Below are 15,494 nucleotides of genomic sequence, written 5' to 3' on the forward strand. Positions count from 1 at the left end.
GAGTCGTGCTCGGCCCCGGCACCGCGGGTCCCGCGACCGCCTCCCGCCTGGCCCTGGGGGCTGGGCCTGGCTGCTGGGAGCTGCGAGAGACGGACAGGGTGTTAATTCGTGGTAGGGGACGCGGGCAGGATAATCTGACAGCATTTCTGTATGCTTAACACGACGAGGTGCTCGCACCCCGTTGTCTTGTGGCCGGGCACGGTGCGTTCTTCCACACAGGAATGGTGTGTGACAGATCGCCAGTGGCACCTGCAGAGTACTGTATGCCTCTCCTATTTAAAACCTAGCTAGAGGAAATACCGAGTTCTGCACCCTTGTTAAATGTTTATTTGGGAATTAGGTAAAATGCACAAAAGTTACCTGAAATTGGTCCCTTGATCGTAGTTATTGAAGTGCTACTGTCGTTACCGATTGCTCAGGAGCAGGCCTGTATGTGATGGCTTTGCTGTGAGCGTGAAGAGCGTTACTATTCCTCAGGCCTAATTTCATACGCAGAAGTTTGTCATGCAATTCAACATGTTTTCAAATCCAACTCCAAATAAACAGTCCCATTAATCCTGTCTTCTCAGCAGAAAATGTTTGTTTTTTTTTATTTCCAAGGTTTGGTTAGAATCTTACATTTGAAATGAAGCAGTTAATAACACAAATAGTAACAATAGCGTTAGGTCATGTAATAATAGGACAGTTGCTAACAGTTCTTGGAATATATTTAAGCAAAAAAATTTCTAGGACTGAGTTCATCCGTCTGTGATTCTAAAAAAACATATAAAATAATAAGCCTCCCCTCAAAAAACAACCTCTTGAATATAATAGCAATAAAGTGAAAATAACTAATTTCCACCAGTTTGTGCTGCTAATCAGAAAACACTGTGGGAAGAAGTGAAAGTGTCAATTTGTTGGACACCTTCTAGCCACAAGCAAGAAGCAGTCCTCAGCAGTGTCTGTGGGGAGCTGCCTGGGAGCAATCTGTGGCTTTGTTTCCATCTCTGTAGCAGATGGTTGCTGGCAGACTGGGCTGCTCATCAGTGCACTGCCTCTGAACTTTTCTGATTTTTGCATGTCTACTAAGCGTGTCTCTTCCTTGTCAAGTGAGTTACCAAATTAAGAGATACCTGGGAAATACTTGGAAAGCAAGCAAGGAAACAGAAGGCTGTCACATTATCCACTCCTTCAGCAGGGAGGGGTGATGGAGTGTTCTTTTTACTCTAAGACAGAAGTAAAATGCTGGAAAAGGTACCTTGAGGCGGGGGGGAGGGGGAGGGGAGATTTTCCACTTTTAAATGGCAAACACTGATTTTAATAAAAAAAAAAAGGCTCAGATGGGGTTTGAACAAGTGTAGGTAGCTGAAAAGGAAAGAGAAAAAAATACTGCAATGGATTTTTCTTCTTCTCAGGCCAGGATCAGAGGTTGTTGCACCTTAATAGCAATGCAAAGAAGGACCTAAAATACCTCCTGGTTTTGTTTTGTTTTCAAGTATACAGTTTTCTGTCTTTGGCAGGCAGGGTACCAGGCAGGTGCCTTCCAGCTGCAAGCAGCTCTCCAGGAGCTGAAGCATTGTTCTGAGGTTGCGCCATGCAACCAGTACAGAGCAGCCCTGCGAGCTGCTGAAGGAAAAGGCAAACCAGCAGGAGTTATTGAGGAAAACATTACCCCTCACTCCTGAGTCTTCTTGTATGTCCAGCCCAGGCCCTGTCCAGTAAGAATGCTGTAGTCCCTGTTGAGCGACTGACATTTCCCACCTACAAACTTTTCTGGGAATATTCTTTCCCTTCTGATCTCCAAGCCATGTACCCTGCAGTACTTGCTCATGCAAGTACTGTGATCTGGTGCTCGCAGGATAACAACAACCTCCTGCTCTGACAATTAGCTGGCAAATGTTGAAGTATGAAGTACTACAAATATTGGAATAAAACAATACTGTACCAAATGATGGCTGTCCACCATACATTTTCCAAATAGTGCTACGGATACAGTTCTGCCAACAGATCTCCAAACTACATAAGCTACACTGATAAAAACACACTGTGTTCTACAGACATAATCTTACAGTTCAACACAACACACGAACGTTCTTTTATACTAGGAGGAGATCTCCAAATCTGCACTACATTTTATTACCCTAGTGGCTTAATTTTATTGAATGGCTCTGCACAGAATTTGGCTCCCTGTCAACAGTAACAATGTCAAAAACAATTTTTAAAATAAGCATATTTTTTAAATTTTAATTTGCAGGTTTTTTTTTTTTTTTTTACTAATGCCATATAGCAATTTTTAACACATCATCTCAAAAGATATGACATTTGAGAATTATTGCAGATGGATTTTATAGATTAGGAGCAAGAATGCATAGAAGACTGGGAGGAATCCTAACCTGAGCACTAATATCTTTTAACCAGATGGTAGAAATTTAAGACAGACTGAGGAATAAATAGAAAGTTCACACTTCTTAATATGAATAGAGTCTGAAACATTCTGTTTAGTAGAAGTAAATAATAACCAATGAAAATAAAAAGGAAATTCCTAAGGACTAGAAAATATGTGGTGTGACGTTGATTTATTATGAATTTTTGTGTGTGTGTGAATTCAAAATGTTTTGAAAGGTTATAGTATGATTAACTATTTACTAAAGTTCTATGTAGATCTACATACAATAGAAGTATTCAATTGTATTTATAATTTTCCTATCAATGTTACATATATCTGAGATGTGCTTTCCAAGACTTCCATTGAATAGGAAGGGAAGGAAACTGGTGCACTGCATAAACAAAAAACGTAACAATGCTGTTTAGAGAGAGAGGAAACCAGCTTTGAAATGTATTATGAGTGCAACCTGATCTCAGGGGCTGCAAGAGGAAGAAGTCATTAGCTCAGAAAAAAAAAAAGCAGCACTGGCACAATAGCCATGTGCAAATGTTAATAAGGATATGCGTATCAGCAAGGTGCGGGATAAGATTAGGGGGATGAATGTTAGTCATAAAATCCCTCAAGAGTGGGTTGTCTTGTTAAGAGAAAAAGCGAACTTACAGGGATTGACTGTTTCTGTTAATCAGGCAGAGATATGTTTAGGAAAAGGAAATGTGAGGAAAAGCAGTGAAGGGTGATTTTGGAAAGCAGACGTGATCTGTTGCATCAGCAGTGATTTTCTCTTCGTGGTCAGCAACTGCTATGAAAGTTGTGATTGTATGTTGAAGTAGAGGAAGAACAGCAATACTGTTGCATCAATCTTTGGACCGTATATTTGCAACTGGAGGATGAGAAGTAATGAAAATGCAGTTTTAGATCTAGATACATTTTACAGTGTTTGTACAGTGTGTGACAGTTCTTGTGGCTCAGAGCCTAACTTGCTCTTGCTGTCTGAATGTTTGACAATGCAGGCATGCACATAGGCAAATAAGACTTCTAAAAATACATGTCACAAATCATCCATTCCAGCTGCCGTGGTGAGAACAGTCCTTTTGTCCTGCAGCTCTGGACAACTGAAATCCTATGTCAGACAAATGAAATTTAGTTATTTGCTGTCTGACAGGGAAGCTGCTGACCTACGCTTTATACTCCTCAGTTACATTGACCAACCATTGTGTCCAACCTGAGGCTTGAAATGAGAATTGGCCTCCTGCCCAGCAGCTTTGTAAACACTACCAAAAGGCAAAAGAACCCTATGGTTGGAGCCCCCAGCCTGCTGTCCGGAAAAATTCTTGCCGTTTCCTCCACAGAGCAGCTCTCACTTTGGAAAGACTGAACATGGCTGACTGTATATGGCCACCTAAATATAAAAATAGGGATAATCACCTTTTCTTATCAAACAAATCAGAGATTCAGGTCACCTTAAAAAAGCCTAAGTTGCGAGACAGTGATACTGGTTATAGGGGGAAAAAAAAGTTTACATATATATAAAAAAATCTCTTATTTCTACAAGTACAGGTCAAACTGTGAAGTGAATAGAGGCCATTGACTTCTATTGATGTTGGATATATCCCATGACCTTCTAGTTTATATATTTAGACTCCCCATAGTAATCTTATTTTCTACTGGTCTGATATCATCATTATTATAAGCAGAACTTGTCACTTGATTGACAGCAAATAACCTTTCCAAAAAAATAGCCAACAAGTAAGAATGTTTTGTAAGAGTGACACATGATCATGACTGCCTGCAGTTCGTTTTTGTTTACGGGCAGTGGAAGAATTTCAGATATTTTTAAGGTCGCTGTCCCTAATCCAGAGATGAAGGAGATGTGTTTGTTTTTAAGTTGCTGTTCTGCTTTAAAAACTGTCTTCCAGTTGTCCTGAAATGGAGAACTAGACTCTGAAATTCTTTGTCTGTCGCAACAAGCTAGATGGGCACAGGAATGCAATGCTCTCAATTACACACACAAAATTGTCATTGACATTTCACATTTTTGCTTCAGGAAGCCAACTGCTCAAATATATGTATTATTTTTTTTTTTGAAGTCTGATGATTCAGATGTCTGGGATCTCATTTTGCTTGTTTTCTTGAAAACTTTCACAAAAAGGAGTCAGTTTGCAAAACCACAAAAATGTTCTTCTCAACCAGCTGTGGTGAAATAGTTTGCATGGCCATCTAAATACTGGAGAATTTTCTGTATTTAAAATGAATTTATTCAGCTGAGTAGCAAACAATTGTGAATTCATTATTAGCTATTAGCAGTTGGCTTAGAACTGTGCAAAGTATGCAGAAATTACAGAGGTGTTGAGAGACTATTTATGAGGTATAAAGAACTGTTGTTGACAACTTTCTATAACAGTAAATCTCAGAAGAACTTATAAAACAGATATGCTCTCAGTGTACGAAACAGAATTAGACCAATTTTTCTTTCACCTTGAAATCAATATTGTATTTAAGTATATTTCATTGTTAGATTGTGAGCAGGAGTAAAATGTATTTCTGTGTGCTTGACCCCATTTATTAATAGAGTATTTAGAGTTGTTAATATAATTGAGTCTAAACACAATTTATGAAAGAGTAAAACAATTTAGAATGAATTTCAAAGCAACATTTATAAATGGATATAGAAAAAAAACAGTATCCCTTCCACTAAATGTTTGAAATTAGAGGCTAGCTGCCAAAATATACTTCCTTTTTTTGACCTTGTGTAGCTGATTTCAATAAGGCATCGGACATGTTTCAGGTAATGCACTTGACCTCCTTAGAAAGTGTCTGATATTGGACATACAATTCTTATTTCTAAGTCTATGTGAAACATATTCATGAACGATGAATCTTATATATTTTAAAATATTTTATATAAACAGGCAAAATATTCATATGTTTATAAATATTTATATATCCTAAAAATGGTCTGGAAAGAAGCCTAAATGGCATTATTAAAGAGTTTGCATTGGGTAATTCCTGCAATAGAGGGGGCTGAAAGCTATTGCATCTTAATGTCTGTAAGGGTACTGTCACAAAGGCAACTGAACTTCAGCTGCCTCAGTGGTACTGTTATTACCTTTTGCCTATACAGCTTATTTTGTGTTGTGGAAGGCTGCCAAATAGAGTAATTTCATAATAGAGAACATGTAATTATGAAAGTAGGCTGAATAGAGGAATAACAGAAACTTGTAGGCCGGTATCTCATAGTTGAAACTTCATTAGATTACTTGTTAACACACAGAAAATTGTATTAGATAAGAACTGTGTTCTGATGCAGTCATGACAGTTGAATGAATTAGTCTTTTCTCTAGAGTTTCTTCATTAATTACAGAAATACCCGAAGGCCCTGTGTGGGATTGTGCTGTAGGTAATCCAAGTATAAGATGGCATTTCTCAGGAACAATGAAACCTGAGACTATCGAAGCTTTCTTCTTAAACAGTTATTGCTAAACCTAATACAGAGTCTCCTTCGGGCATTGTGCCCAAAACAATCCAGGTTCCTGGTGACATCAGGAAGTGAGAGGTGCCTGTCGGTTAGTCTCTGGCCACCTGTCTGTCTTGTGCTTGAGACGATAGCCACAAAGTTGACAGAGAAGAGTGGGACTTATTTGCAAAATCTTGACATGCCAGTCTGGTCTGTATTCCTTGGAGCCCACGCAGTTAGCAGTTAGCAATACCTGCTCAGCTGAGCACCATTTTCTCCTGGCTCCAACAGAACAGTTGGTGTAGCTGACCTCAGTAGCTAGTTTCAGGTTCTTGGTTTGTTTTGTCAGCTTCCAGTGCTTTTATACTTTTTCTGTAACCATAGCCAAGAGTGTATTTGGTTTGCATTCATTGTGGTCCACCACCTGGGTCTGGTTCTCTGTCATGAATTAAATGCCAGGCTTGAGAATCTCGCTCTGCTTATCACTAAGATGAAGCAGGTGATTGTGCACCCAAAGGTTGGTTTGTTTTTTAAACTTCTTTAGCCAAAAGGTTAAACAGCTGGCTATGTTATTAGATGCAAACATCATGCACAGCTGGACATATCAGGGCTCAGGGTTCATGTTCTCTACTGCTGTCTTGTTCACAGCCCAGAAATTCCTTGTTTAGCTATACATGAAGTCTAAGGGCTACCAGGAGTGATTTCTTTAGAATGCCACAATCTTAGATCCTTCACCATATTCTAAACACACCAGAGTCTCTAAGTCAAACAGATGCCCTGTATGTTTGAGTTGTCTTTCTAAAAGCACTCTCTGCACCCCCATCTCAATTTCTACATCAAGCAGCATGTGCAAACCTCTCTCCAGTGGCTTGGCTCTAAAGGTCCCAGTTCACCTGTCATTAGTTCTAATTGTGTGTAGCTCCGTATGAACTGATAGCTGCAGTTCCCAGTTATTTTACATGGCATCTAATCAATTTCAGTATGGTAAAAGGAGGTATAAAAAGCTACTGTCCATTAGACTGTGGGATCATAGTTGCTGCTGCTCTAAGAGGCAAGAAACAAAATATCAGTCTCACAGGAATTGCACCTATGCACATAGGCAACTCTTGTTTAAGTTGTCCTGTGTGTCAGTACCAAGAACCATAGCCACATGGTAGCAACTGACCACTGAGGTTTGAGGAGAAGAAAGATTTCAGCTCTGTGAGTGCACTGTTAAACAAAAAAAAAAAGCAGATAAATGGTACCCACAAGTCCCCTTTTTATGAATTTCACACTGACAAAGCCAAATACCCAAGTAGATATACTTCAGGTCCTTTCAAGCATATAATTACAAACTGTTATTAGCAGATAAGTAGTAAAACCATATGTAGGCCAAGCAAATTCTATACATCAGTTGTTTGTCGTTATTGGATTTTGGATGTTAGTTCTCTTTTGGAATTCTAAGATTGAGACTGGGGAACTGATATTACGTAGATCTTTTAGAATTAAACTTTGATACCAGTATTGACTACATATACATCTCAAGGATCTTTGTCATTCTATTAAGTCAGAAGATAAGAGGACAAAAAATAAGATGCTGAGAATGCTGCCTTTTCCTTTTCAGTGAGGTAATATTTGAGAGACATAACAGTTATTCAGCATAGCTTAAAAGGAGAAGAAGAGAGATTGTATTGCACAGCCATATAGAAATCAAAATAATTAGTAGGGTAACATTCAGAATTGATTGTAACACAGTAGCTTCTGCTTAATCTTCTCACATGCTACCTTGGTATGAGATAGAAGTAACAATGATAAACATGTTTTTGTTCTGTTTTGTTTTTTTTGTACTGTACTAACATTAGCTGTAATGAGTTCATAATCAACTCAAAGGCAACCTTAAAAAATAGCGAGAAACACATACATGCATGAATAGGTACATACAAAAATTTGTCTGTCTTTGTTACCATGGACACTGTGAGAAATAAATGAATTATATGTTTCTTTTGTGAAGATTAACGTGATAAGAATTACAAAGAGTTGTAATCTGTTTTTCACTGTGGCAATGGCTTCAAAGAGAAGGTGGTTAATAAACTGCAGAAGCACTGGGACTTATGAATAGCATTACAATTTGAGGAGACAATGCAGATCTAAATATTTTCCCTTCTCTGGAGACAATTCTGTTCCATCAAAGAGACTGTATTAGATATTACTTATAAAAGTAATGAACATTTTCTGTTATTGTGTTTATAAACTAAAATGCACAGCATGCACATATACCCCCCTGTAGCAATGGAACAGATCAATATGATGGGAAAGGCATTACAACAGAGGTGTGACAATGGAAGGAACAGCATGCATGACAGGAAAACGCTGTAAGGAAAAGGAAGATTGCTCACACATATCAGAAGACTCCAAGCTTGCAGGGGAAAGCTTCACCAGTGAGGGACCTCTAGAAAAAGAACCTTCCCCAGAGCCAGTCAGCCCTTAAGTGGGGTCTGAGAGAGGTGCAGCCAGGCTGCAGCCCTTCCAGTCACACAGCTGAATTGCCTTCACCTGTGCTCCCAGGGCTGACCCGGTCCTTTCCCCCGGTGTTCAATCAGTGGTTCAGGCCGTGACTCAACAGTTCCCATACACCCCCCAATCTTTGAACATTTCTTCTAGAGAACAAATAATCTGTATAGTTGTTGAGATTATATGATTTGCTATTTCCTGGAATAATTGCCCACAGACATGTGAACTTGACTGACTGCTGTGCTAACATGCGAACTCTTGGCTACATACACATGGTGACCCCAGTGCTGGTTTCAGAAGTAGCTGAGGGGAGTTATGTTTTTCTACTTGTATGGAGCAAATAACATACTGACAGACTTCAGAGTTGCTAATTTTTACCTTCTGATTGCTAGTTCCATGCAACTGATGTTTTTTTTAGTCTAGGAATGGTGGTTTCCTGAGAAGATCAAACTCATAATAGTTTGTGACATTCTCTCATGGTTTTTGTACATGCAGAATGGGTAAAACAGCAGAGTGCATAATAAGAATTTAGTTCCATCTGTAGTGGTTTTATATCCTATGTTTTTTAGACTGTGTAATCATTTTTCTGAAAATACTAAACAAAAATCTTTGTAAAGCTCATTTCTCCAGCTGTGCTGTGGAATACATGTAATTTTGGGATTTCCAGGCATAAATATAGTTAGCAATAACAGAAGATATCTAAGGCCTTTCTGTCATGTACTTAATTAATGGTTTTTAAAGATTATGGTACTGCTCTTGCTATGAGATACATTTATTGAGAATACATATTCTCATTAAAGGTCCAAGGCTTGCAGTTAGTATGATTCCAGTATGTGTTTAATGCTGCTCCCATTTTGCATAAAATAAATGTAGGCCAATAAATGTTTCAAGGCCAAAATGTATGAATTAAATGTATGAATTACATTTGTAAATATCCTTAAAATTCAATTCAATAGGAATGAGAAAACCTCAAAATGCAAAGGCCTGGGGAGTTTTCCTTACCCAACATTGTACTGGAGCATGTAAGATGAAGTAGAAAGTTGTATCTGTAAATGAAGAGCCTGAAATTATTTGCATTATAGTTACTGGTACACTCCATGTGACCATAGCCTTTTACAGGCAAAAAATACAAAAAGTATTTCAAGCAGAATCTGCAGAAGGAGCAATATCATCATGAAGATCAGTTTTTAAAAAGTCAGTCTACTGAACTGGGATTTTAAAGAGGAATACTGGCAAGATAATTGGGCTCCCCTGACATGCACAGAAAAAAATGCCAAGTTGATGGGTAGGCATCTTCTAAAACAAAATCTCCATTGCCGAACAACTTCCTCAAACTGAAAGAAGTTGCAAGACAGGCTGGTTTCTTAAAATATTAGTAACAGTCATTAAAAAAAAAAAAATAATGGGATTCTCATTATTATTTCACTAATGATAATTCATTAAATTGCAATGATAATAAATCCTGAGAGATTAAGTTTATAAATGAATATCAATTGTTTCTGTGTTGTTGTTTTTTTAAGGCCCAGCAATTTGTTTAGCATGTAGCTGAACAATCATTTATCTTTGCTGACAGTCTGATTTACATTACTATAATATTTGCTGCTGTACACCAAATGGCATTGTCCAATTGGGCTTTATTTTTAGGCTGCTTTGTAGCAGATGCAGACTGGCACATTGCTGCTTCCTCCAGTGATGTGTGTTACATTCCAACAGGAGACCCACTGAGAGGAGAGGAAGGAAACTAGTCACAGAAATGATAGCAGTGCAAAGCACAAGTCTCCAAAGTCTGCGTTAGTGGGTCAGCTGCCAAGAATTACTGCATGTGAAAGTCGTATAAAGCTGTCTTTGCCTCCCATTAGGGACTTTCCTGACAGTCTAAAAATCATACATAGGGAATTTACTAGAACTTTGAGCTAATATGCATATAACCAAGATAATGTAACTTAAAGTCAGCTCCTATTTGATACTGCATGAATCCTCAGACGTGTATATTCAATGCAGCAATGATGAACAATTAAGTCTAAACATATTTTAAAGAAATATTCCAAGAGCTTGTTTCTGCTGCTCTTAAGATGGACAATCGTTGTTTTAAACATAATGAGATTAAGATCAAACCCTATGTCTGTAGAAAATCCATATTGCTAGCAACCTAAGGAACTTAAGTAACTGTATTAAACCATTTCTGTTGTGAAAACTATTTTCTACCTGGCAATACATAGCATTATCTCCTGACAGTTTCTTAAGACTTTTCTGCTGTATGCTATATGTGCAAAATAAGTACTATATGTTATGTGCCTATAATTATAATTACACATAATCGTAGTAATATGTTATTAATGCTAATAAAATGTTTAGTACCTATAACAATTACCTGAAGAAGTAATAGTAATGAAAGCTCATTTAATTGCTCTCACATAAAAATGAAATTTCCATTGTTTTCAGTGGAACCATATTTTACCTAACTGATTGGCTCACATTACAAAAATGAGACAAAGATGGCTAGATCACAGGCAGGCAAGCAGACTTTCTCAGTGATTTCCTCTGTGAACTTGGCTAGTGCTTTTACTGTGAATATAGACAAAAATATAAATATATATATACATAATTTATCATGTTATTTTAGGCATTAAATTTAATTCACTATCCTTCTACAAAAAATAATCTGCTTGCTTGCTTGCTTTCTGGATTAGTAGAATCATAGAGTGGTTTGGGTTAGAAGGGACACTAGAGCCCACCCAGCCCCAACGCCTGCCATGGGCAGGGCTGACTCCCACCAGCTCAGACTGTCCAGAGCCTCATCCAGCCTGGCCTTGAGCACCTCCAGGGATGGAGCAGCCACAGCTCTGGGCACCCTGTGACACAGCTCCACCGCCCTCTGAGTATTTTTCCTGCTACCTAATTTCATTAGTTTGATAGCACTGATGCAGTTATGAAAGAGTAAGCTCCCTGGTCATTGCATCATTAGCAGAATTATCAGTTGCACTTCCTGAATTTTTTGTTTTCGTGCAGTGAGGTCCTTGATGCTCTGTTGAACCAGTGATGAGGCTTGAGTAACAATCTTCTGTTGTTGAAATGCATATCTTTTTGGCAGCTGTCTTGTATTTTGGAATAGATCTTTTGGAAAAGAAGAAGATTTCTGTATGGATACTAAACTAGTGTTCCTGTAAGAAGTCCAATGCTCTATAGTGTCATCTGCAGTTGAAAGTACAACTGCATGAGGCCTGATATTATTGCCATGGAAGTCATTGGTGTCTCAGCATTTTCAGTTGTGTTCCTGTATTAATGTTTATGGCATAACATTTATTGCCAATTGACTGTGAAATTTTCACCTTGATCACACACATACATCTGAAATGATTTTATACTTTGCAAATTATTGGCCACCATGAAAAGCTCTGGATTCTATAGCACTGCAAGTAACTTAATGGTCCCTGTCTGTCACTTCTTCTGTTCAAAAGAACACCTTGCTTTCTCTACTATTTGATATAATATAACGAAAGATTATAAATTAATTTCCTGCCTTGTTAAAATCCGTTGCTTGTAGACAAATTGTATCAAAGATAAATGTATTCCTATGCTATCAAAACAAGCATAAATCTGGTAGCCATCGATTATTTTATGTAAATAAATAATGAAGTGTTGACTTGAAAGCTTGAGCAAAACAACAAGTTAACTGAAGGAGAGAATGTTTTCTGTGCTAATAGAAGTGATACACTGTCACAGTCTGTAAATTCAGGGAAGATATCTTCTAAAAATAACTTAAAACAACCATGCACCTCTCTCAAGTGTAGGACGCCATCTGGTCCAGTACCCATAATCATATATAGAGTAGTGCTTCTGCTCCTCTCAAAAGAAATACATAGTATGTGGATCTCAGTGGAGTTGAGATCCAAATGCGACAAAAATGAAATTGCTCTCATCTTGCAGAGTTTGATTAAAGCTTTAGGCGTAGGGCTTTTAAAATGACAAATGTTCAGTGAAATAATATTATGTCTTTATACTCCAGAGCACTATTAATTTGAGGTTTCAGGACTTCAAGAAATGCTAATTAACTTGTTACCATTCATGCAAATTGTTAGCATACAGTCATTTTGTGGGATGGTAGCTGAATCACGGAAAGGTAAGATCTTCAGAAGAGTGAGATTGGCATTCTTCTCCATGTGCATTCCCTATTAGGTGAACAGAGACATTTCCTACTTATGTAGCGTTTGTCTCAGTGGATCCTTCATCGGGATAGCCCACAAGGATCTGACCCAGAAGGGTGAGATGTTTAAAAAATACCGATCATTACAGAACCCTATGTGAAATTATTGAATTTTTCATTATCTTTGATTGGTAAAGAGATAGGCCACACCACTTCTATAAGTAACCACCAAAACACTTGACAATCATAATTTTCTTCAAAATGATTGTATTTTACAACCGTGTGGAAAGAATTTAAAACAATGTAGTAACCATTTTGGAATTACCTGGTAAGTCCGTAGTACTGCATACATGCACCAAATAATCAGTGCAGTATTGCCATCTGTTGGTAGCAAAGCTGTGTAACTACTAAAAAGCCTTGAACGATTTCTGTCTCGTAGGCTTGCTGAAGATTATTACTGTTTTTTTCCTCCGCGTGGCTGTTTCCCTCGCAGGGCATTTGTCCTCCTCTGCCACAAATACTGGCACCCTTGTATTCCTCAGTGTTAAACTGATGAACATAGCAAAGTTAGAGCAATGCTTCCTGTCTATCCTTAGCAGGAAATTTGCTTTTTCTGTGCCAAACCTGAAGAAGATTCTGTATCCGATCGTCACAGTCTAAGTAAAAAGATTACCTCACCCTGACAACCTTCCCATTCTTAAAAATTCAGGGTACTTTAATCTAGTAGGAGTACTTAAAAATGTAGGTAGAGATGATCAGTTCAAATGTTTTGGTATTAACACATTACCACAGTCAGTTCTGACCTGTGCCTTTTTCCTGAAGCCTGCTCCAATCTCACCTTGAGTTTCTTTGCTGATGTCAGTGAGCACTGTTCCACATAATCCACGGTAGTGAGTATGGGATCAGGTTTATTCCACTACTACTGACAAAGCCTGATGGCTATGGAGTACTCTGCAAGTCTGGCCCATTTTTCCTATTTGGAACCTGGGACTTGATTTGAAAATCCAGATTTAGTCCTCAGAAAAATCTACTTTATCTGCTACTGCTCAAATATTTTGTTTCCTTATTAGAAAACAATATTCAGGGTTCAAGGCTGTAGTTTTGTTTGCATTCATATAATAAAGCAAGTTAGTACAATGGATTTAACTGGGAATGGAATTATATATGAAAAATTCCTAGCATGCCGGAAATTTTCAATTAGGAAAATTAGCACTTGGTTCTTTCTGATAAATTAATCATAGAGATTATCTATTAAACATGCCACTTAACCTTTCTGGCATAACTGCTGGAGGCAGAAGTATTTAGGCTCTGCACATTCATTTAGAAATATTAATTTCTATGCAGCTGTCTTCCAAAATGGAATTTTCACTTGTCTTTCTTAATAAGTAGGTCATTGTGCAGCTGTTGTTAATGGAGGCTGGCATTTGTAAAATGGTAAATCCACCATTGTAGCCTATAGGTCAGAAAATGGATCTCCATCAATTACAGAATATCCTTTACTAGAATACCCTTTCTTAGCCCCAAAGGCTGTCATCCTTTGCTATGATAGCCTTTGGCCTTTCTGGAATGAGAACATGTTTCAGACAGATATTTTGTAAGAGTTGAAGCATCACTATGTTCACACCATCTTCCATTAGTCTAAGGTTCTGTCTTTGTTCTAAATGATGGCTTCCATCTACTTAACTTAGAATTAATCTCAAGGAAAGTTGGTAGGACAGCTAGCAGCTGTCAAAGAAGCAGCTGTCTAAACTTCTGAACCTTCCAGGTCCAGCTCCTCCTCCTGCTGTCTACAATGAAATCAATTGATCTTTTCAGTGTAGACAAGGCCTCACTGTCCCTGTAGTGGTCAGCTGTCACACGGCCTTTGGAGTGACAAGCAACTCCTGCAACAGCTACAAACCCTATCCTGTGGTCTTTAGAGATTAAAATTAGGACCTTGACCTGGATATCTTTTTTTTTTAATGTCATAAAATTTGCATAGTGTGCTGCAAGAATAATTTGACCTCTAGAACTTCCTGAGGAGCATGTACCCTGTAGCCTAGAGATAGAAGACAGGAAGTAAGGAAGTGCTGGCTGCAAAGAAGGACACTAAAGAAAAGAAAATACAAATGTTGAAAGTTTAGGTTAATTAGATGGGAGAAAACAACGTTTTGAAATCTTAAAGTGTTGTAAAAGAAAGCAAATGGAATTTGCAGCATGTGAACAGCACGCACTGTAGTTATGGGTAACAAAATTAGCATTTTAGAAGGTTGAATTAGTAGCAAGGCTGTGATGTTATTGCCTATATTGTGAACCAGAGTTAATATGTCGTTACTGATTACTTGATCTCATGCATTCTTGCACGTATAAAATTAAGTACGAGGAGAATGGTTGTAGATTTGGGATGTGAAGCAAATGTTGGGTTTGGGTCAGATGAACCTGAAGATCTTGAAGATTTAAGATCTCAAGAATGTGAAGACAATTCAAATAGTGTAAAGACCATGATTCAAAAAAGTCAAAAAAGGAGAAACAAAATTGAGTAGAGCTATGCTGAAACATGGACAGAAATACAGTTGAGCAGTTGCACTGCATAACGACAAGGAATTCTATTTTCATTTGAACAGGAACAAGGACACAAACAATTACAACATTCCTGACTCCTACATGTCAGAGCAGTAAGAAGCCACAGATCTGTGCTGTGATTTGGTAGGTTGCAAAAGAATTGGAAAAATGAGCTGAGAAAAAAAGAACTATAGCAATGAATGAAAATTTAAGAAAGGAACCAGGGAAGACACTTCAGCTGTTGAGGCATCAGCGCAATTAAATTCTGATTTTTAAGAAGAAATTACAACTTCGATATTCCCAATGTGATAGGCAGGATAAGGGAATCGATACATTTGAAATAATAACAGAGGAAAAGTGGAAGCAAAATGGAAATTTTGTAACTGTTTATGAAAACAACAGGATTGCTGGGAGGAGCTGCAAGAAAAGTGAATGTAAATTTGTACAAATGGCAGAACTTTGGTTTGAGACTAGCCAGTAAAAAGATGTGAAGGATGCTC

This window comes from Meleagris gallopavo, chromosome 13, assembly GCF_000146605.3.
Source record: "Meleagris gallopavo isolate NT-WF06-2002-E0010 breed Aviagen turkey brand Nicholas breeding stock chromosome 13, Turkey_5.1, whole genome shotgun sequence".
Classification (NCBI taxonomy): Eukaryota; Metazoa; Chordata; class Aves; order Galliformes; family Phasianidae; genus Meleagris; species Meleagris gallopavo.